General features: G+C 43.8%; 1 protein-coding gene across 3 annotated transcripts in view; it reads left to right on the top strand.

Moving 5' to 3' along the window:
* The window catches only part of vegfc (vascular endothelial growth factor c), a 254,164-nt gene that overhangs the window by 111,948 nt on the left and 118,733 nt on the right, over nucleotides 1-23,483 (top strand). The window lies entirely within an intron of this gene.

Below are 23,483 nucleotides of genomic sequence, written 5' to 3'. Positions count from 1 at the left end.
TTGGGTGTTGCCCATGTAACGTGCCATTTATAACCTGAAAATTATTCAGGTCTTGCTGAATCCAGACATGGACTGCTGCAGTATCTGAGGAATTGCGAATGGTTCTGAACATAGGGTAGTCATCAGCGAACAACCTATTTCTGATCCTAAGATGGAGGGAGGCCACTGATGAAGCAGCTGAAGACAGTTGGGCCTCGGACACTACCCTGAGGAACTCCTGCAGCTGATGTCCTGGGACTGAGATGATTGACTGCCAACAATCGCAACCAATTTATTTTGTGCTAAGCATGACGCCATTGCTGTTTTGGGGAGTGCAATTCGAATGCTTTGTTTCCTAGTCCAAAGAATTGCTGGTTAGGTGGATCTGCCATACTAAATTGTCCCTTAGTGTCCAAAGATGTGCAGGATGGGTGGGGTTACGGGGATAGGGTGGGGGAGTGGGCCTAGGTAGGGTGCTCCTTCAGAGGGTCGATGCAGACTTGATAGGCTCAAAGGCCTCCTACTGAATTCTATCGTTCTATTACAAAAGTGACTACACTTCAAAGAAATACTTCACTGGCTCAAAATGATTTTGGAAAAACCCAGGACTGTAAAAGGAACATGATAATTCCCTCTTTTTTCTTTACTATAACTTCACAAGGGTTGATAATGAACTGTATGGAGCTTCAAAAGGAAAACAAAACTGAGGAAAATGTCTTTTTAATACATACAGTTGCAGCACAGAAGAATAGGCCTCTATTACCTTTAGTTTAGTACCTTTTCAATTATTGTATTTTGTTCCTGCATATCAAATATACAGAAGCTAACTGAATTATTGAAGACAATAATCCAATCATAGACTGGCCTCTGAGGGTGCTTGAGCTGACATTGTTATTACTAGAAAGAGAGAAAGAAAGATTGAAGGCACTAAATGAGGCCATTCGGCCCACTATGTTCCTGCCAGAAGCTCTGTTTAGAGGTGGAGGAGTGCAGCTACGTGCACTTGGGAACATTGAGAATGTTTAGTTTAAAACCTCTGAAATGCTGCCTTGGACATGCATCAGGAAACCAAAGGCGCCCCTGGAATAAGAAGAAGAATCAGGGCGTCACAAATTCACCCACTGATCTGTGTAACGTGTGTTTATCTCCCGGACCATGAGCAGGGCTCACCAGCCACCCAACGACATCCATTCCAGCAATAAGCTGCATCCTGATTAACTCACACTTCTGAACTGCTCACTGTATCCCTTTCCCAAAAAGGGTAGATTCGCAGGCAACAGCACCCGGGGGGGGGGCACATGCGATGGGTACCACAGGGCACAAGTGATGGGCTGACTGCTCTTCACTGCCAAAGGGGAGGTGGTGGCATAGTGGTATTGTCACTGGACTAATAATCAAGAGACCCCTCCGCTAACACTCGGGGACCCAGGTTCAAATCCCACCATGGCAGATGGTGAACATTAGAATAGTAAAAATCTGGGCTGGTGAAATCTTGAATTGAGGGCAATTAGAGCTGGGCAGTAAACACTGGCACAGCCAGAGATGGCCACATCGCATGAATGAATAAACAAAAAACTGTGTGCACACCCCTACTGCTTGACTAATTGTAACAATGGTGTTGCTATACGAGGATAGGTCATTGTACATTTAAGAAGCTGTTTTCACAATTCGTTAAGGCGATGGAGAATAACGTCAACAGGTAACGTTGGGAATTAAAATGCACAGGGTCAGATAGGGCCAGACTTGCAGCAGTCATCATTGAGAACTTTCAACTGTGTTCTCAGTATTTATGTTCAAAATTGGTATTTAAAACAAGTGCATAGTTTGAAAAATGTCAAATACTCCTCGTTCCAAAATAGCTCAAAAGAAAGGAAAAACTTTGACTAAAGTTTGGCAGTCGTACTCTTGAAAAAATAAGTGTACTTCATATCACATCGAACTCTATAGAGCAGTTTGAGCCAAGGCTAGAGAGCTCGAAGGAACAAGTGCATTTGTCTTACTCCTGGCAGCGGAACAATGATATTCAGATCAAAAAGGAAAATTCCACTCATAATTGCCAAGGCGAGTTCCTTGAAAATAAATCAGTAGCTGACCAGGGATAGGAAAGCTGTTAAGAGTGCAAATCCATAGAATCCTTACAGTCCGTCACTGTGCTGTATTGTTCTTTGTTCTTTGAGTCTGCAACGACCCTCCAAAAAGGCATCCTACCTAGGCCCAATCCCCCGCCGTAACCCTGTAACCCCACCAAACCTACACATCTTTGGACACTAGGGCAATTTGGCATGGCCGATCCACCTAACCTGTACATCTTTGGACTGTGGGAGGAAACCGGAGTACCCGGAGGAAACATTGTTGATTAAAGAAGATATTGATACAATATTGAGGAAGGATATTTGTACAGATGATGTGGAATCTGTCTGGGTCGAGTTAAGAAATATCAAGGGGCAAAAAACATTTGTAGGGGTGGTATACAGACCACCAAACTGCAGTGGTAATGTTGGGAATAGCGTTAGACAGGAAATCAGAGATGCAAGTGATAAAGGAACATCTGTGATTATGGGTGACTTTAATCTGCATATAGATTGGGTGACTCAAATTAGTCACAGTGCAACAGAGGAGGAATGTCTGGAGTGTATACGGGATGGTTTTCTGGAGCAGTATGTTGAGGAACCAACAAGGGAACAGGCCATCTTGGACTGGGTGTTGTGCAATGAGAAAGGATTAGTTGGCAATCTAGTTGTGAGAAAACTCTTGGGGATGAGTGACCATAACATGGTAGAATTCTTTATCAAGGTAAATAGTGAGGTGGTTGATTCTGAGACTAGGGTCCTGAACCTCAATAAAGGTAACTATGATGTATAAAGCATGAGCTGGCTGTGACGGACTGGGCAACATTACTGGAAGGAAGGACAGCGGACAGGCAATGGTAGGCATTCAAGGAACAAATAGGTGAACTCCAAAAGTTGCTTATTCCCATTTGACGCAAGAGTCAAAAGGGAACTATGGCCAAATTATAGCTTACAAGGGAAATTAGAGATAGTATTAGATTCAAAGAAGAGGCATACAATTTGATTAGAAAAAGCAATAGATCTGAGGATTGGGAACAGTTTAAAATTCAGCAAAGGCAGACCAAGGGATTGATTAAGAAGGGGAAAATACAATTTGAAAGTAAACTAACAGGGAACATAAAAACTGACTGTAAAAGTTTATATCGGTATGTAAAGAGAAAAAGATTGATAAAATAGAATGTAGGCCCCTTACAGTCAGAAATGGGGGTATTCATAACAGGGAACAAAGAAATGGCTGAGGAACTAAATTCATACTTTGCTTCTATCTTCATAAAGGAAGACACGAATAATGTACTGGAAGTTCTGAGAAACACAAGTTTTAGTGAGGAGCTGAAGGACATTAATATTAGTAAAGAAATGGTTTGGGGGAACTTAATGGGATTGAAGGCAGACAAATCTCCATGACCTGATAATCTTCATCCCAGAGTACTTAACAAAGTGCCCCGAGAAATAGTTGATCTATTGGTGTTCATTTTCAAAAATTCTTTGGATTCTGGAATGGTTCCCACAGACTGGAGGGTAGTGACTGTAACCCCGCTATTCAAAAAGGGAGGTAGAGAGAAAACAGGAAACTATAGACCAGTGAGCCTAACATCGTTAGGAGGGAAGTTGCTGGTTGCAATTATCAAGGATTTCATAGCACAGCATTTGGAAAGCACTGATGTAATCAGACAAAGTCAGCATGGATTTACAAAAGGAAAATCATGCTTGACAAATCTACTAGAATTCTTTGAAGATATAACTTGTAGAGTTGACTAGGGAGAACCGGTGGAAGTGGTTTATTTAGACTTTCAGAAGGATTTTAACACGATCTGCATTGCAGATTAATCTGTAAATTAAAGCGCATGGAATTACGGGTAGTGTCTTGAGATGGATAGAAAGCTGGTTAGCAGACAGGAAGCAAAAAGTTGGAAGTTTGATTGGCAGGTAGTGACTGGTGGAGTACCAAAGGGATCTGTTCACATTATGCATTAATAATTTGGATGAGGGTACTAAATGTATTATCTCCAAATTTGCAGATGATACAAAGTTGGGTGGGAGGGTGAACAGTGAGGAGAATGCAGAGATGCTTCAGCGGGATTAGTACAGGCTGAGTGAGTGGGCACATGTATGGCAGATGCAGTATAAATTGGATAAATGTGAGGTTATCCACTTTGGTAACAAAAATAGGAAGGCAGATTATTATTTGAATGAGTGTAAATTGAGAAGGTAGATACTCAGCAAGACCTTAGTGTCCTCGTGCATCACTCGCTGAAAGTAAGCACGCAGATACAGCAGGCAATAAAAAAGACAAATGGTATGTTGGCCTTCATAGCAACAGGATTTGAATTTAGGAATAGAGATGTTTTACTCTAATTATATAGGGCATTGGTGAGGCCACACCTGGAGTATTGTGTGCAGTTTTGGTGTCCTTATCTGAGGAAGGATGTTCTTGCTATGGCGGGAGTGCAGCAAAGGTTTACTAGGCTGATTCCTGGGATGGCGGGACTGTCATATGAGGAGAGACTAAGTCGGTTAGGATTATATTCATTGGAGTTTAGAAGAATGAGAAGGGATCTCATAGAAACTTACAAAATTCTAACAGGATTAGACAAGGTGGATTAAGAAAGAATGTTCCCGATGGTGGGGGAGTCCAGAACTAATAATAATAATCACTTATTGTCACAAGTAGGCTTCAATTAAGTTACCGTGAAAAGCCCCTAGTCGCCACATTCCAGTGCCTGTTCGGGGAGGCCAGTACGGGAATTGAACCCGCGCTGCTGGCATTGTTCAGCATTACAAGCCAGATGTTTAGCCCACTTTTCTAAACCAGCCCCAGAACTAGGGGTCACAGTTTGAGGATAAGGGGGAAACCGTTTAGGACTGAGGTGAGGAGAAATTTCTTCATCCAGAGAGTGGTGAATCTGTGGAATTCACTACCGCAGAAAGCCGTTGAAGCCAAAACGTTGTGGAATTTCAAGAAGGAATTAGATATAACTTGTGGGCTGAAGGGATCAAGGGATATTGGGGGAAGGCGGGATCAGGGTATTGAACTTGATGATCAGCCATGATCACAATGAATGGGGGAGCAGGCTCGAAGGGCCGAATGGCCACCTCCTGTTCTATTTAAGAACATAAGAACTAGGAGCAGGAGTAGGCCATCTGGCCCCTCGAGCCTGCTCCACCATTCAATGAGATCATGGCTGATCTTTTGTGGACTCAGCTCCACTTTCCGGCCCGAACACCATAACCCTTAATCCCTTTATTCGTCAAAAAACTATCTATCTTTATCTTATTTTCTATGTTTCTATTCTAGTTTGTGCACTGCCAACAGGTATTGCTGAATAGAAATGGTAAAGAAAGACGTGCATTTATGTAGCATTTTTCAGAACTTCAGAAATTCCCAAAACTCCTCAGATGATAAGGTCAGAGGATGCAGGTAAAACTCGGAAGGTCTGGCAGACACATGGCCTGGTGTGGGATGGAGAAGGGGGATTGCATTGAGGCAACCTATGTCTGGGATATTTTTTAAAAAGGGGATTAAGATGGAAGAGCAAGGCCACAATCTAATGTTGCCAAACTCAACGTTTAGTTGAGTGGGCAGTACGATAGCACAGTGGCTAGCACTGTGGCTTCACAGCACCAGGGTTCCAGGTTCGATTCCCTGCTGGGTCACTGTTTGCGCGGAGTCTGCACGTTCTCCCCGTGTCTGTGTGGGTTTCCTCCGGGTGCCCACAGTCCAAAGATGTGCAGGTTAGGTGGATTGGCCATGCTAAATTGTCCTTAGTGTCCAAAAGGGTTAGGAGGGGTCATTGGAGATAGGGTGGAAGTGAGGGCTTAAGTGGGGCAGTGCAGACTCGATGGGCTGAATGGCCTCCTTCTGCACTGTATGTTCTATGAGTGCCGAGGGCTGTAACGTGCCCAATTGGAAGATGAGGCGCTGCTCCTCCAACTCGTGCCTGGCAGCACTGGAGCATTGCAGCAGGCCAAGGATGGGCATATGGGCATGAGTGCGAGGTGCTGAGTTAAAATGGCACGCAACAGGAAGGTGGGGTCATGCTTGCGGACCAAGCGAAGGCATTCCGCAAAGTGGTCACCCAGTCTGTGTTTAGTCCCCCCAATGTGGAGGGGGCCGCAGAAGGCAATAAGGTGTTGGGTACTGCTTTGTTCAGAATGGTGTCAAGCTTCATGATTTTTGCTGGGGCTGACCCATGCAGGTGAGCTTTCCTTCACGCTTCTGACTTGAGCCTCACACATTGTGGAGAGGGGCCAGGAGGTGTGCGGGTAATCACACACCAACCAGCAAGTGCCCTGCCCTAGAATGTCAGGTCTCGTTTTCCAACCAGGCCATTCAGAGAAGGGCAGAGGCGTTCTCTACAGTATTGTTGCCAATTTTCATCCTTCAAGTAAGTTTGCTAAAACAGATTATTTCGCTGTTATCATGTTGCTGTTTGCGGGAGCTTGCTGTGCACATAGCAACGGCCATGTTTCCTACCTAACAAATGTGACCAAATCTTCAGAAGTATTTCATTGGCTTTGGGATGTCCTGAGGTGGTGAAAGATGCGAGTCCTTCTTTTCCTTTTAGCAATCGGTTCATCCTCCGCGAAAGAAAGACAGCATGCTTACCTGATGTGGACATTTTCACTGTAGTAGTTTATGAGCTATTTGTTCTGCTGGTAGAGAGCAGTGCTTAGAGTGGAGTATTTGCTCAGAATTTTGTGAACAGCAGAATGTAGGTGGTCCTCAAATTACACTTCCCACTGGTTGTAGTGAATTATAAACCATGCCTGGCACGTTTAGCGGTCCATGATACACTGTATGTACCCCCCCTCCCCCTCTCGACATTTGTTTGTGAAGCAAAGTAGGTTGTGCAGAAAGATTATTATTATTAGAATGGATAGATTTTTTTAAATGGATATGTTTCAAAGAGGGAATTGTACTCCTCCTCATGGGAGTCACTGATGCTCTTCGTTTCTTCCGCAGCCTTAATGGAGTTAAGAATTACAGTGTATGGAACAACACTGTAAACACATTCATTTTGCATTTATGAAGCTGCTGCCCAAAAACAATGGTAATGTTTCCTCACCACCGCTGTAACATCTGGGGAAATGATGGTGTCATGGTAAAAGCACTGGACTGGTAATCTAGAGGCCCAGGTTCATGCTCTGAGGACATGGGTTCCACTCCCACTAAATTAATTCAAAAAATCTGGAATATGACGCTAATCTCAGCAATGGTGACCTTGAAACTATCATCGCTTGCCATTATAAACACCCTCCACCCCCCGGTTTATGAATGCCTCTTTTGGGGAGGGAAATCTGTTGTCCTTACCTGGTATGGCACATATGTGACTCCAGACCCCACAGCAATGTGGTTGACTCTTAACTGTCCTCTGCAATGGCTTGGTAAGTTAACAAATGCTGGCCTAGTCAGCGACACCCACATGAATGAATAAAGCACTTCCATTGATACCTGCAGTGTCTGGTGGTTTGGCTTGAATAAAGTAGATGCGGTTAATGGTTCTGTCCAGTACTAAATGCCATTCAACTGAATGGTTATCAATGCTATTTGAAGAGTTGGATGCTGTTTCCATATACTTAAGATTGCAATGCACTGAGATTTTACAGCCTCGCATATTGTGTTGCAAACTGTGTTTGATTTTGCACAGTTCCCATTCTCAACCGTACCATCCGAGGGATGTGCAGAGTGGGCCATTTCTCCTACTCCACCTAGTGGTTTGTCATAGAATGATGTTGTTAAGTGACTGACCTGCATACCCTCCCAACATGGTGCAGCTGAAACCAGAAAGAAAAGACTATTCATCCGGTAACCTATCCACATTGTCCAAAAGCACATTCCAGCCAGCAGATTCTGTTTTGAAATACTAACTGTATGTTATGACATCAGAAAATCCAGGAGCCAATTTATGCACAGGAAGGACTCAACAACAGCGAATCTATGGACAATCAGTTAATCTGTCTTTTGATGATGTTGCTCGAGGGATAGATATTGGCTCGGGAATGCTGTACTCTCTGCTCATCTTCCAATATTACCATAGGATCTCTTAAGTTGCATCTTTGTTCTCCCGTAATGGGCTCAGACACAATCTACTGCAAACTGCTTTGATTTTATGTCAATTGGGATCTTGATTTAACATTTTACCCAAATGACCTTGTGAATATCCTTTGCACTCCACCAGACCCCAAAATCGGGCAGGGGTGTGAAACAGACAGCCAGTTCACCTTCATCTGTTTTGTCCCATTTCCTAAGACGAATCTTACCCTTAGATATCCAGCAATGGGGCACTCCTTCACTGAAGCACTGATCTCTCAAAGTGGGATTTTAACTCACAGCCTAGAACAGCTTGCATTGATCTCGCACCTTTAACATCGTATAGCATCCAGGGTGCTTTGTGCAATTAGAAATGGACAGACAATAGACACTGAGCCACAGATGGAAGCATCCAGACAAGTGATCAAATCTTTGATGAAGGAGGTAAGATTTAAGTGGCATCTTAAAGGAGTAGGAAAGCAAAGAGAGTTCCAGAATTTAGGCCTGAGGCAATGTCAGGAGCAGCCACAGAGGTGGGGAGAAGGAACAAGGGGATTCACAAAATGCCAGATTTGCAGGAAGGTTTGAGAGCTTGGAAGGTTGAAGGACAGGAGGATTATAATCAATGGAGTCAAGGTGTCAATGTTGGTTCAGCTAATATTATCCTGAGTCAGAAAATAACAGGAACCCCAATCTGCAAGTTTTTGACTATCGCTGATTAAAAGAACTCCAACTTTGCCACCTTGGTTGAGATTTGAGAGGGAATCGTGATGAGTTGGCAAGAATTGCGAGGTGATCATTTAATCAGGTTCGTATGGCGATTTTATTATATACATGAGCAAAGCTCAGATGGTCAACTCCTGCTCATGTGAAGTACACCCAGCATGCCTAATTACAGATATCAGGACCGGAATTCTCCGGCGGTTGGGATTCTGTTCCTGCAGGCAGCGCACCCCCGCCTGCGGGCTTCCCAACGGAGTGGTGTAGCTTCAATGGGAAATCTCATTGACAAGCAGCGGGAGTAGTAAATCCCACCGCCAGCGAGCGGCGTCCCGCCGAGAAACGCGCGGCTGGGGAACCGGAGAATCCAGCTCCAGGTAAATCCAACATTGTAGCTCTTACAGTATCAGCTTCTCTTGGAGGAAGTATCGATAACAACATTGCCACACTAATTCTCCAATACACACTCCCTTTGTGCATAGCTCCCTATTAGGAGTGCGGAGGGTCCAAAGAACTGTGCAGCTTTTTAAACAAAGGACATAAAATGGGATAAAATGTTTATTTGGAGAAAAAAAATAAAAGCAAAGAAACCTGCGTATTATACACCAATATTAAATTTGTTTTTCAAATTAGGTAATTGTAACCTATGCCAGCTGGCAAGTAGTTGATGGGATCACTTTGTACATTGGTTTCCTTTCCTATCTATTTTTATGCTCCAGTGGATATGGTTTGTATAAATTAAGCTGTCGGTGTAATGGTAACAAGCCTCAATCCCCTCCACACAACTGTGGCTCTGACATGGCTTCGGACTGAATTGGAAACAGCAGAATATGTATGTATATATATAGGAGAGACCTGCAGGAGAATGAGGAAGGTAGCTGAAATTCAAATGATGGAAGACCTTGTTCACACCAGAGGGCTGAAGGAACATTTTCAAATGATGAACAGGAGTAGGCCGTTCAGCCCCTCGGGCCTATTCCTCCATTCAACAAGATCGTGGTTGGTCTGATTGCAGCCTTAACTCCCTATTTCCACTTGACCCCGATAACCTTTGATTTCCTCGTTAGTTAAGAATCTATCTAACTAGGGCAGCATGGAGGCGCAGTGGTTAGCACAGCTGCCTCACGGCGCCGAGGTCCCAGGTTCCATCCCGACTCTGGGTCACTGTCCGTGTGGAGTTTGCACATTCTCCCCGTGTTTGCATGGGTTTCGCCTCCACAACCCAAAGATGTGCAGGCTAGGTGGATTGGCCACGCTAAATTGCTCCCTAATTGGAAAAAATGAATTGGGTGCTCTAAATTAAAAAATAAATAAATAAAATAAAAAATAATCTACCTAACTCAGTCTTTGAAATATTCCATGACCCTGTCTCCATTGCTCTTCAGGGAAGAGAGTTCCAAACACTCATGACCCTCTGAGAGAAAGTCTTTCTCCTTGGCTCTGAATTAAATGGGAGATCCCCTATTTTTAAACAGTGTCCCTTAGTTCTCGTCTCTCCCATAAAAAGAAACATCCTTTCAGCACCCACTTTGTCAATTTCCCTCAATATGTTTCAATAAGGTTGCCTCCATTGGATAGAGCCCAGCCTGTTCAACATTTCCTCATAAGATAAACTCACAGCACCCCAGGTATCAGCCGAGTAAAACTTCTCTGAATTGCTTCTAACGCACTTATATCCTTTCTTTAATAAGGATACCAAACCCACACACAGTATTCCAGATGTGGGCCGGAATTCTCCAGTGGTTGGGATTCTCTTTTCCCGCTGGCAGCGCACCCACGACATCCCATGGGTTTTCTGGCAACGTGGAGTGACTTCAATGGGAAATCCCGGGAACCACGCGGCTGGGGGGGGGGGGGGCGGGTGGAGAATCCCACCTGTGGCCTCACCAATAACCGATACAACTGTAGGAAAACATCCCTATTTTTAGATTCCATTCTCCTTGCAACAAACAACAACATTCCATTCCATTCGGAAGGAGCTACCATTCCTGACATTTAAGCTCAGTTCCAAAAATACAGGAGACCATGGATAGAAAGATTGGAGAATTGTGTCCAGGAACCATGGGACAGGTTTACTTTTAAGGCAGCAGTTTATCGCTGGGACACTTCCTTTTCCTGTAGTGCTCCCCTGCATTCTTACTCTATGAACCTGAAATGTGGGAAGCATGTATCAGCCGCGGTTGCGGTTCCTGGTTGTTTCCCAGTGATATCCGCTGTAAAATGAGCAATTGGCATCCTCAGATGAGGGCAAATTTAGACTTTCCCATGACTGAGTAACTTGGCAACATCTTGCTGCCGAATGGAGTCCGAATCATTAAGTGGTTTCCAGAAGGAGATAGATAGATTTCTGATTTTAAAAACGGGTCAAAGGGATATGGGGAACAGGTAGGGAGGTGGTTTTGAGACCAGGAAGAGATCAGCCATGAATGGCGGAGCGGGCCCGAAGGGCTGAATTGCCTACGTCTGCTCCTAATTCCTATGCTCCTATGTTTTTGAAGTGTAGTACCTTTTTAAATTTATGTCATCATTCTAAGAATTATTACCCTCATGATATGACATTTTGTTCAATCTTGCCCATGATCCTTCTCTCTATTTTGCGAATGGACTTCTTTCTGGGATTCGGTATTACAGCCACCTTCAGGTTACTTCACCTAGCATTCCTCTAAATGTCAGCATCTCTTTGCCCCATTGTAACTGCGCCCAGGGCCAACCCTCACTCGACATCCCAGTGCAAGCAAGCTGTGAAGCAACCAGCAGCAGCAACCGTAATGGATTTACCCCTTCCATAATCCGGGAGTGCCAGCTACAATGTGAGGACCAATCCACAGCCTCGCCATCGATTGGGATCTACCTGTTCCCTGAGGCTCAGAGGTTTGTTTTGGAAGCTTACTGAACCGCCAGCAGAACCTGACTGACATGTATGTGGCAAGTCGGCTCTGCTTAACAACATTCAGGCATTTTTGCGTGGTTAAATCCAGCAACGACTAAAGTTCTGCTGCTTGCTCATTCATAGACGCCATAAACCACCAAGTCTGGAGGCCACACGTGCTGTAGGAACTATTAAAAACAGAATTCGTCAGCTGCTCCAATCCTTGAAAGTAGTGATTAGAAATGTCTGTGAGATGATAAGGAGCAAAACGTTAGACCAAAATGTTTAAAGAGTTATTATTAAATGTGTAAATAAAATTCCCAAATTTTAGTGAGGATGATGTACTTTCTCTTTTTCTGCACAGCGCAACCTTTAATTTTAAAATATTTCACAATAAACCAACTGCACATTTGGTTCAGATCAGACTGACTATTTTTGATAACTGAAGTATATAATAAAGTAATTGGCAACTTTGAGTGCTTACTGTCAAAATGCCTTTGAGTAGAACACTAAGTGGCTGGATTAAAAACCATTGATCTATTACTTTCCCTCGACGGTTCTATTGGCTCCTGTGAGGCATCCATGACTCTATAATTACTTATGCTGTACAACTGCAGGCAGACTCCTACCTTGAAATAATTTTGATCTGTTGTACGTTACAAGGAGATAGATTGTACTTTACAAGGAGACAGTACTGTTTGTCAAGGCTCTGGGACATGATGCACGTACTTCGGCCTTTCTCTGCACAAGATCTTTGATGCACATAATGACCCAAGCTTTGCTAGAGCAAGGCATTTTGTGATGCGCCCAATTAGATTTGTCAGATTTGTGCACGTTTTGATCTTAGCTAAGTTCCGGGTAATGTTGTAGAGAGAGCAATGTGGCATCGGGAACCTTGGCGAACAATGGAAGGAATCCTTAACTGATGCGATTTAAGGATTGAGAAAATACATGGCGGAAGGATTAAGCAGACAACTGAATTAGAGTGGACGAATTCAATGTCAAAGAGAAGTAAAGAGAGGGGAGAAAAGATTGGATTAAGAGAGAGAAAGACAGAAAGAATAAATAAGAAAAATAATTAAAGTTGGAACTTTTTTAAAAATCGGCAGTAACAATTCGCAATCTGAAAAATATGAGTCTGGCATGTGGAGTTATTTGGTAATCATTAACAATTGTCAATTAACAATAAAATTGTATATGTACTCTTATTTACTGGACTTAACTTCCCGTGAGTTTCATGTACAAGTTAATGTGAAGTTAATGTGCAAGTGCAGCTCATGAAACTCACAAGGAGGTTGAGGGTGAGGTTCCATGATTGTGAATCGAATGGTGGACTGGGAAATATTCATAGAATTCATAGAATTTACAGTGCAGAAGGAGGCCATTCGGCCCATCGAGTCTGCACCGGCTCTTGGAAAGAGCCAAGGCCAACACCTCCACCCTATCCCCATAACCCAGTAACCCCAACCAACTCTAAGGGCAATTTTGGACACTAAGGGCAATTTATCAACCCCAATCCACCTAACCTGCACATCTTTGGACTGTGGGGGGAAACCGGAGCACCCGGAGGAAACCCACGCTCACACGGGGAGGATGTGCAGACTCCGCACAGACAGTGACCCAAGCCGGAATTGAACTTGGGACCCTGGAGCTGTGAAGCAATTGTGCTATCCACAATGCTACCGTGCTGTCCCGAAAGGCCAGAAGATTGTAGTGACTCACGGTTCATAGGCTATCTCTTCTTCACTGCCAGTTGCTGATCTCTTTGTGCATTTAGATGCCACTATAGACGCAGCTAGATCTGGTCCAAACATCAATGGAATGCCAGATTTAGTGTAAATACAAAATTAACATTATACCATTAGTAGTTGTAATCTGGAAAGTTGACCATCAACAATTCCAGAATTTGGCTCTCGCATTACTGATATTATGCCTTATCTTCCACGCGTTCCCAGCCATCTCATTTATTGTTGGTTCCCTTCACCTGAAAATATCAAAAGAGAACATCTGTTTGATCACCGAGGTATGGCACAGTCCTACTGGGCGAGTGAAAACACTCCCTAGAGCATAAAGAGACGTGCCCAGTGAGCAGACCTGAATCATAGAACAGAAAAGGAGGCCATTCAGCCCATAATGCCTGTACAGGCTCTGTGAAAGGGCTGCCCAATTAGTTCCAAGCACCTAAAATGCAAGCAAAATACTGCGAATGCTGTAAACCTGGAACGAAAACAGAAAACGCCGGAGAACTCAACAGGTCTGGCAGCATCTGTGGAGAGAGAAACGCAGAATTAACGTTTCGAGCATGTATGACACTTCTCTGGGTACCTGGCAGATACCTGCATGACCCGCCGATTCTGGCCAGTTGCAAATTGGTTGAGTGGAAGCCCTTTTTGTTTGGATGACATCCCCTGCATGCATCTCACCTGGTGATATCACAGTCGCCTTTGAAATCCTGGGACTTCTCCTGCACTGAGTCTCACCCAGTTCCAGGTATCTAAGTCACTGCCTGTATACCCTTAGGGGCTAAGCTCATCGGCACTTCCGATGAGGACTTATGGGCTTCTCCTAATGTGGCACTGCTCTGTCCCCTTCCTGAGGAACCACAGCATCCGGAGCCTCCCTGTGTTCCATTCTTCCTTTCACTTTTCTCCTCCGCCTCCTTCTAATTCTTAATTTTTTTAAATAATCTTTATTGTCACAAGTAGACTTACATTAATAATAATCTCTATTATTGTCATAAGTAGGCTTACATTAACACTGCAATGTAAGGGGATAAGGGGTTGCAGGGAGGAGGCAGGAGAATGGGGATGGGAAAAATATCAGCCAAGATTGAATGACGAAGCAGACTCGATGAGCGAGTGACCTAATTCTGCTTCTATGTCTTATGGTCTTATGGTAAATGAAGTTACTGTGAAAAGCTCTGAGTCACCACATTCCGGCGCCCGTTCGGGTCCATTGAGGGAGAATTCAGAATGTCCAAATAAACTAACAGCACGTCTTTTGGGATTTGTGGGAGGAAACCGGAGCACCCGGAGGAAACCCACGCAGACACGGGGAGAATGTGCAGACTCTGCACAGTCAGTGACCCAAGCCGGGAATTGAACCTGGGACCCTGGCACTGTGGAGCAACTGTGCTAACCACTGTGTTTTGCAATGAAGTTACTGTGACAAAGCTCTAGTCGCCACATTCCATCACCTGTTCAGGTACAGAGAGGGAGAATTCAGAATGTCCAAATTACCCAACAGCACGTCTTTTGGGACTTGTGGGGAGGAAACCGGAGCACCCGGAGGAAGCCCACGCAGACACAGGGAGAACATGCGGACTCTACACAGACAGTGACCCAAGCCGGAATTGAACCTGGGACCTGGAACTGTGAAGCAACAGTGCTAACCACTGTGCTACTGTGCCGCCTCTTCTCTCCCCTCAATAGACGTTGTGTCTCCAACTGAGACCACAATCCCTATCTGTCTGCAAAAGTTTTCATCTCTCACTCTTTGGTTATGGACATGAAAATATTCCATCAAAGGAGCCCTCCAAATGAAAGGAGATTTCAATTGTCTCCCATTCCTCTTCAGAAGGCTGGAATACAATACCACAAAAATTGGTGGTGAGCCCTTGTGATCATTGTCTTTGGATGGTGTAGAGAATAATCTATCCCAGTGAGTGTCATTATTCACTCTTGCAGTCCATCACAGGCTAGTCCCTCCCCCACCTGACATCTACAAACATGGACAATGAAGCAAGCGTCATGAAATAATGATCAGGAGTTGGAAGCCAGGCTGATTTTTATACCTCCAAAACCCAGTGGTCTTGTAGGGGAATCAAGGGAGCATATGTTAAGATTCAAACCGGACCATTTCAGAGGAAAATCAGACAGCACCTTTTCCACACAAATGGTAGGAGAAATCAGGTATTCCCATTCCCCCTTGCCCAAACATAAAAATGGCTGTGGATACTGGATCAACTGGAGTTTTCAAGACTGAATCAATGGATTTTTGTTAGTCAGGGATATAAAGGCATATGGAGATAAGTGTCCAACGAAACCAAGTGGAGTTGACAGATGAGCCATAATCTGACTGAATGGTGGGGCAGGCTAGAGAAGGAGGAGGAGGTGGCAGCCTACTGCTCTTATATCCCACAAACAAGCTAACTCATTGCAACATTTTAATTCATACGGGTCATTGTCAAACTGAAAGGTATGTTTTGCAATTAGGGAAACTCTTGGGAGAAACACATTTTGGGAAATGTTTTAAATCTGACTTTTTGATTTGCTGAATATCATGAGCTGCTTTCCTTATCTACAAGATAACTGAAACAAAATGATGATTGACACTTGCATTAGATACGCAACATTTAAATTCTAAACACAAAATGACCTGAATGCAAAACACAGATCAAGCAGCAGTTGGGGCGGCACGGCGGCGCAGTGTTTAGCACTGCGCCTGGGGCCCGGGTTCAATTCCGGCCTCGGGTGACTGTCTGTGTGGAGTTTGCACCTTCTCCCCTTGTCTGCGTGGGTTTCCTCCGGATGCTCTTGTTTCCTCCCACTTTCCAAAGATGTGCAGGTTAGGTGGATTGCCCATGATAAATTGCCCCTTAATGTGTCTAAAGGTTAGATAGGGTTACGGGGATGGGGTGCTCTTTCGGAGGGTCAGTGTAGACTCGATGGGCCGGGTGGCCCCCTTCTGGCCTGTAGGGATTCTATGATTCTAAGTTTGGTTCCCTCGGTATCTGACTGGAAAATAAGACATGACAAAGCCAACAAGAAGATATTGGCGTGTGTTCCTCCACGTGCCAGGAATCTAAATGCAGTAACTGCAGACTATGAAGCCTTCATGTAATTGTGGTTTCATCAAACCTTTGTTAATGAAATCCATTACATTCTACAGGAGCTCATGCATTCAACGTTTGACAGGAATTGAGTGCTTCTACATTGCTGTTATTACTATAATACCACAGTGAAAGAGCATTCAGATTATAAAGTTCTGCTGGCATGGAGTGAATTTTTGGTGTACTATTAGAAAAGGGATGAGAGCCAGCTTTTGAAAAAAATCTTTCCGAGAAGACATTTCAGTTGGCACATCTTGCTCTAGCCGTTCCCTTGTAAATCTAAAACTGTGTACCAATGTATCACTTAGCCAGTGGTGAAACAGAAAGACAGCGTTTGCTTAGTTAATTACAGGGCAAGAGCTATCGAAGAATCCATTCTACATATATAATAGATCTTCTTTCGATAGCTGTGGGCGACAGCACATGATTTTTTTTGGGTTGAGCCTAAATTGCACTTAAATACTGTGATTTACACGCAGCTTAAGTGACTTTGGTATCCAAAAAATGAACAACTTGCTTTTGCAAAATTTAAAACATACTAAGGTGCCCCACCATTGGGGATGCCTGAGTCTCATCTCTTGACCTTTGAAGTTTCTTGAGAACATGCATACGGGCATGCAGCCAAGTTAGCTTTTGCTATTAATTAATTGCAATTCGCAAATCAGTGCATAATAGTTATACTGGGACTGCTTCGCCCAGTTCTTTTCAAATTCATTCACAATTCACTGCTCCGGATCGCAGCCTATTCCTTAATGCTGCTGTGTGGCCATTTTTGCTCAAATCTATAAATACGATTATTCAAATGAAAGAGTAAAGGTCTAGAACCCAATTAGTGGTTTGGAGGAAAGTGGAACTATAAGGGATGAAAATTTGTTCCAGCCCGAGAAAGGAACACAGAATACTTAGTCAAAATCTTCCGATGTAATTTTAGCATACAGAAAACGTTGTTTGCTAGATGATCTAAGATGCAGATTCAAAAGTCGAGTCCTGAAATGAATATTATTTTGTTCAGTTGTGACATCGTATCTTAAGACTATGGGACAATCATAGAATTTACAGTGCTGGGGCGGCATGTGGTGCAGTGGTTAGCACTGGGACTGCGGTGCTGAGGACTTGGGTTCGAATCCCGGCCCTGGGTCACTGTCCGTGTGGAATTTGCACATTCGCCCCATGTCTGCGTGGGTTTCACCCCCACAACCCAAAGATGTGCAGATTAGGTGGATTGGCCACACTAAATTGCCCCTTAATTGGAAAAAATAAATAAATAATTCGATACGCTAAGAGAAATGAATTTACAGTGCTGTAGGAGGCCATTTGGCCCATCAAGTCTGCACCGGCCCTTGGAAAGGGAACCCTACTCAAGCCCACACCTCCACCCTATCATCGTAACCCAGTAACCCCGCTTAACCTTTTTGGACACGAAGGGCAATTTAGCATGGCCAATCGACCCAACCCGCACATCTTTGGACTGTGGGAGGAAACCGGAGCACCCGGAGGAAACCCACGCGGACACGGGGAGAACGTGCAGACTCCGCACAGACAGTCAAGGAGAAGTTCGGGATTAATTGAAAGAATAACGACTGAGTAGAGGATTTTGCACGTCAAACCATTGGTGGTGCTTAGGACTGACGTTAACTCAGATTTTAGCTGATACCCAACAGCTGGAAGTTCGAAAACTTTTACCAGCTGTAACCAAAATACATTTGCTTGTCTGGTAAAGAGAGAACATTGTCAGTTGATTAAAATAGATTAAACACTCGGACATGTATATAAATTAATTTGACAGCCATATAATCACATTCCAGTGCAAGTCTTTAAAACAAATTGCCTCATTATTTAGTAATTGACTAAGATAAATAGTCTTCTACTTAATTTTTTTCCACAAATGTGCAGACTAGCCTTTAATAGAAGAGCAAATTTCTGGGGGGTGTCTGACCTAGCGTCCATAGGCCTTTGTGACAATGGAGTTCTTTAAAAGCGGTCAGAATGGTTTTGCCAATTTTCCTCAGTTTATCCAAGCAGGACATGAATTATGCTAAATATTGTTGGTTTTTAACCTCTTTACAGGTGACAGCAGTAATGTAAAAGTGTCTTTACTTTTGTAGGACGTCACATGAACATTTTAATCGTCTTATTTCTTCGCCCTCAGAGAGAGCAATTTGTGTCATATTGAAATCATTTCTTTTCTCATTTTTTGACATACACGAAGATTAGTGGAAATAAGTCCTGCCGGATTACTGCATAGGGGCACAATAAGGGAGCTTCTGGGGACAAAGAAACAAAAGTAGACCATTCAGCCCCGACAGTGCAGAAGGAGGTCTTTCGGCCCATCCTATCTGCACTGACCCTCCGAAAAAGTATCCTACCCAGGCCCACTCTATCCCAGCTTGCCCACCTAACCTTTTGGACAGTAAGGGGCAATTTAGCATTGCCAATCCACCTAACCTGCACATCTTTGGATTGTGGGAGGAAACCCCAGCCACCCGGAGGAAACCCACGCAGACACGGGGAGAAACTCCATGCAGTCACCCAGGCCAGAATTGAACCTGAGTTCCCGGTGCTGTGATGCAGCAGTGCTAGCCACTGTGCCACTATGCTGCCCATGATCAGACTGTTTGATCATGGCTGATCTGTACCTTAACTTTATCTATCTATCTTGCTTTGGTAACTCTCCATGCCCAAGTCCAACAAAGAAAACTATCAATCTCAGTTTTGAAATTTTTAGTTGTTGCTGTGTCCTCTCCAAAGCTGTTATATCCTCCCTGAGATTTGGTGCCTGTTATTAAATGCACTGCTCAAAATGGAGACTAACCAGACCTAACTGTAGCATAACTACCGGCACTTTGTATTCCAGAGGCCATGAGATAAATGCCACATTTCATTTGTCTTTTGCTGCACCTATCCACTAACAGTGAATGATTTTATGTATTTGGACCCCTAAATCTCTCTGGTGCTTCATAGTGACTGATTTCTCACCATTTAGAAAGTACTCTGACCGTTCTTCCTCAGACCCAAAGCCCATGGTCTCACACTTGCTAAATTTAATTCCACCTGCCAGTTTTCCCCTCTAACTTAATCAACACACATGGCAAAATTCTGTTCCTATCTACATCACTGAACTTAATGTCTTCAGCAGACTTGGACATACAGCTCCCTATTCCTTCATCAAGTTAATTTATCAATGTATTGAAAAGTTGAGGTACCGCTACAGTCTCCGAGGTGACATCACTAGTCTCATGTGGCCAACTTGGGTTGATAACCATGTATTGCTGCTGTTGTTCCTCTGTTTCCTAAACAATCCCTTAACCATGACAACAGGTTGCCTTCAATTCCATGTGCTTTTATTTTTGTTAACAATCTCTTGAAGGGAAAATTATTGAATGCCTTCTGCAAGTCCATGCTGACCACAAACATGGCATTTTAGGCCCAATCACACCATCTCAAAGTGGAAGAAATAATTAGTTAAAACATCCATATAATTTGAATATTATGGAAAAGAGGGACTTATTGCCGAAGCTTGTCTGTCTGCACCCATCAGGACAAATGCAAAAATGTCAAATTTGAAAATAATTTATGCTGCAGGGGAAAATGATGCTGATCGGTAAGTTGATTCTGATTGGCCAAAGCTTTGCCATGGAGAAAGCAACAGAGAACTACAGCTAACAAAATTATTCTCCAGATACCTGCCTGTTGATTTTTAGGCATCAACATGTATAAGTGATGAGGCTATTGGGCTAGGGGCTGGTTTAGCACACTGGGCTAAATCACTGGCTTTTAAAGCAGACCAAGGCAGGCCAGCAGCACGGTTTGATTCCCATACCAGCCTCCCCGAACAGGTGCTGGAATGTGGCGACTAGGGGCTTTTCACAGTAACTTCATTTGAAGCCTACTTGTGACAATAAGCGTACTTTACTTTACTTATTGCTAACCCAGGCATTCTTGTTTAATTAGGCAAGGGAGGATAGATGTAAGTTGGAGAGGATAAATGTAGGGTTATAATCAAATATTTTGGCCCAGATCTTTGGCATTGGCAGTGATACTGTGCACTCCATATTGACCTCAAAGACAGCTGCCCACAAAGTTCAAATGTTCCTTGCAGCATGGATTTTCCCTTTCCCCAAGATGGTTTTAATCTGGTGACAAGTGAAGGAGATCTCCAGGTAGGAGCAGGGATGACAGCAGGATAGGCAGCCCATCACATTGAAGATGGCAAACCAGGAAGTTGCAAGAGCTGATTATCCATCATTTTGAAAGTTTTAGGCTACAAAATAAGTGATTATGACTGGATTAAGTTAGAAGCTAAAATATTAATATAAACAAACCTTTGAGAAACATGTATTAGTTAAAAATGCTGATATTTTTTATTATGAACAGAAAAAATTGATTTCCCGTAAATATAAAATTAACTTTTCAGGGCCAGTGATGGCATTTAACAGTAACTATGGTATTAGTATGCCATTAAAAACCTAGTTACATCTCAGTCAGCAAGCAACAACTTATTCAAAGGTTTTTACTGACAAGAGAAGGGTGGAAGTTCTAATTAGTTAAACATTTCCTAATCATTAAGCTCAGGGCTAAATCGCTGGCTTTGAAAGCAGACCAAGGCAAGCCAGCAGCACGGTTCAATTCCCATACCAGCCTCCCCAAACAGGTGCCGGAATGTGGCGACCAGGGGCTTTTCACCGTAACTTCATTTGAAGCCTACTTGTGACAATGAGCAATTTTCATTTCATTTCATTTCATTGTAGTCTGTGGTTGACCAAATAGCATGTCCCCTTGGAGTAATATAGGAACATAGAAAATAGGAGCAGGAGGAGGCCATTCGGCCCTTTCAGCCTGTTTCACCATTCAATATGATCACGGCTGATCATTCAACTCAACAGCCTGGTTGTGCCCACTTTGATCCCCTTCGCCCCAAATGTTATATCGAACTGTTTCTTGAAAACATACAATGCTTTTGCTTCAACTGCTTTTTGTGGTAACAAATTCCACAGGTCCACCACTCTCTGGGTGAAAAAAATCTCTCCTAATTTCTGTCCGAAATGGTCCACCCCCGTATCCACAGACTGTGACCCTTAGTTCTGGACACACCCACCATTAGGAACATCCCTCTTGAAACTACCCTGTCCAGTCCTGTTAGAATTTTATAGATTTCAATGAGATCCTCCCTCATTATTCTGAACTCCAGCAAAAACAATCCTAATCGATTCAACCTCTCAAAGAACAAAGAACAAAGAAAAGTACAGCACAGGAACAGGCCCTTCGGCCCTCCAAGCCTGCGCCGACCATGCTGCCCGTCTAAACTAAAATCTTCTACACTTCCTGGGTCCGTATCCCTCTATTCCCGTCTTATTCATGTATTTGTGAAGATGCCCCTCAAATGTCACTATTGTCCCTGCTTCCACCACCTCCTCCGGCAGCGAGTTCCAGGCACCCACTACCCTCTGTGTAAAAAACTTGCCTCGTACATCTCCTCTAAACCTTGCCCTTCGCACCTTAAACCTATGCCTCCTAATAATTGACCCCCCTACCCTGGGAAAAAGTCTCTGACTTTATCCACCCTGTCTATGCCCCTCATAATTTTGTAGACCTCTATCAGGTTGCCCCTCAACCTCGGTCGTTCCAGTGAGAATAAACCAAGTTTATTCAACCTCTCCTCGTACGTTAGTCCCACCATCCCAGGAATCAGTCTGGCAAACCTTTGCTGCACTTGCTCTCGAGCAAGAACATCCTTCCTCAGATAAGGAGACCAAAACTGCTCCCAATATTCCAGGTCCTGTATAATTGCAGCAAGACATTCCTCCTCCTGTACTCGAATCTTCTTGTTATGAAGACCAACTTACCATTTGCCTTCTCTGCCGCCTGTTGTACCTGCATGCTTAGATTTCCGGACAGCAGATACGGGACTTTCACCTTGTTCTTTACATGTTCAGAGTTCCAAGTGTGTATATGTCAGTGGAGTAATGACAGCAACGTGCCACCATTGCCACCAAGCCATTTTATATTGTTGTGTGTGCATTGTTTTAGAAAGGGAAAATCTATAATAATCTGTCCCTGGGACAAATGTATTACATTGCCCTATGACTGCATCATTACAACGCCTTAGAACACCTATCACAGAATTGCTACAGTACAGAAGACCATTCAATGTGCCTGCGTTGTTCTCCCAATGAGCAATTAACCTCATGCCAGTCTGCCACCTACACCCCGTGCCCCAGCACATTCGTCTTTTTCAGATAATAATCTAGTTCCCTCTTCAATGCCTGATTGGGCAGAGCAGGCTCCATACCAAGCTGTAATACAACCAGAAAGATTGCTTTCTATGGTGCATCTGTCGAAGTTGGAGAGACACACAAGTGTAATTGTAACATTTTTTATTATTCATTTTATGGGACGTGGGTGCTGCTGGTTAGGCCAGCATTTATTGTCCATCCCTAATTGTCCTTGAGATGGTGATGTTGAGCTGCCTTCTTGAACTTCTGCAGTCCATATGGTGAAGGCACACCCACAGTGCTGTTAGAGAGGGAGTTCCAGGATATTGACCCAGCGACAGTGAAGGAATGGTAATATATTTCAAAGTCAGGATGGTGAGTGACTTGGAGGGGAACTTGTTGGTATTTCCATGTCTCTGCTGTCCTTGACCTTCTCGATGTTAGCGGCCATGGGTTTGCAAATTACTGCCTTTGTGAGTTCCTGAAGTGCATCTTGTACACACTGCTGCTGCTGTGCGTTTGTTGTGGAGGGAGTGAATGTTTATAGGTGGGGTAACAATCAAGCGTGCTGCTTTATCCTGGATGGTGTCAAGCTTCTTGAGTGTTGTTGGAGCTGCGCTCATCCACGCAAGTGGATGCCATCACATTCTTGACCTGTGCCTTGCAGTGGTGGACAGTCTTTGGGGAGTCAGGAGGTGAGTTACTTGCTGCAAGATTCCTAACCTCTGACCTGTAGCCACAATATTTATATGGCTAGTTCAGTTTCTGATCA

The sequence above is a fragment of the Scyliorhinus torazame genome, chromosome 9 (genome assembly GCF_047496885.1).
Source record: "Scyliorhinus torazame isolate Kashiwa2021f chromosome 9, sScyTor2.1, whole genome shotgun sequence".
NCBI lineage: Eukaryota > Metazoa > Chordata > Chondrichthyes > Carcharhiniformes > Scyliorhinidae > Scyliorhinus > Scyliorhinus torazame.
Note: the sequence above shows the minus strand (reverse complement) of the source record. Positions and strands in the feature narration are given on the sequence as shown.